Here is a 1371-nt window from a genome sequence, read left to right on the forward strand (position 1 = left end):
GGAATGCTGTCCAACTCATACCTATTCTGCGAGAAATTTCTGCACGTGTCGGACACAATCAGCTTAACGCATGACATCTATGTGGAGCACATCACTGGTGACCAAGTGTCCTGACTGGGGTTTTTCCACGGTTTTCCCCAGCCTCTTAAGGTGAATACTGGCGTAGTGAGGTCACTTGAGGCCGTGGTTGTGACAGTGGAGCAGAAAGAGACTGATTTCCCGATCATGAGTACTACAGCAATGCAGTGAGTCCGTAGTGATTTGTGTAGTGCAGTGTTGTGTAGTGTAGTGTTCATGCTATAAAAGGACCGTTCTGGACATTTTTATGCCAGTTTTTACACCATGAATTGTAGTGCTTTTTTAATATTATTGTAAATATTTTTAAAACATTGATTAAAAATATCTGTTCTTATCAGCTTAATATCTGATAAGTCGTGCATCGCACGACCAGAATATTAAACTTATTTTTGGAAATCGACGGAGTGCTAGGGGCTTGCTCCACCTCTGTCACGGGTTGGCCCGGCATTGCAGTACAGTCGGGATCGACCCACCCTAAAACAAAAAAGTAAAAATAAGTTGAATATTCTGGTACTTGTTCATTTTATTACATGTTTTTAAATGTTATAATTATAATAATAATTATTGTATGTATCAATGTAAGAACTGTATTGTATGTCTTTGTTTATTTGCTTGTATGTTTCTTGGTCTGATTTCTTTCTCACTACTGTAATGTTCAACATGTGTGCTGCCACCTCCTGTGTATCTAAATAATAATAATAATAATAATAATAATAATAATAATAATAATAATAATAATAATAATAATAATAATAATAATAATAATAATAATAATAATAATAATAATAATAATAATAATAATAATAATAATAATAATAATGTATGTAAGTAATAAATATGTGTTTGTGTTGTTTTTCTTTGTCTCCACCCTTTCTCGTTGCTTGTGCTCTCAAGCTCCTGTGAGTATGTTACCAAATAATAATAAACATAATAATAATAATAATAATAAGAAAAAGAACAACAACAACAACAACAAGGAAAAATATCTCTTTAAAGGTCGTAGACTTAGGTTCATACTTATGGATGTGTGTGTGTGGGAGAGAGAGAGAAAGAGAGAGCGAGAGGTTTTGCTTGCAGGGGAAGACAAAATAGTCATAACACTCGTTCTAATGGGAAGTCAGTAAACTGGGATGGAGATTTCTCCTTTTTTTATTTCACGGATAACCTCCGCTCTGCTACGTTACAAGAAAGGATCTTTCCGTAACTTAATAACAGGAGTATACCCTCGCGGAAGTTTCAGCAAAACAAGGGAAAGTGTAAAAATCGCAACCTTTATTTCTCTTCTCTAAACAC

General features: G+C 34.4%; 1 pseudogene; it reads left to right on the plus strand.

The window, feature by feature from the left end:
* Positions 1 to 375: 375 nt before the first annotated feature.
* LOC136859163 (U2 spliceosomal RNA) lies at positions 376 to 556 on the plus strand (annotated as a pseudogene).
* The last annotated feature ends 815 nt before the right edge of the window (positions 557 to 1371 follow it).

The sequence above is a fragment of the Anabrus simplex genome, chromosome 1 (assembly GCF_040414725.1).
Source record: "Anabrus simplex isolate iqAnaSimp1 chromosome 1, ASM4041472v1, whole genome shotgun sequence".
NCBI classification, from domain to species: domain Eukaryota; kingdom Metazoa; phylum Arthropoda; class Insecta; order Orthoptera; family Tettigoniidae; genus Anabrus; species Anabrus simplex.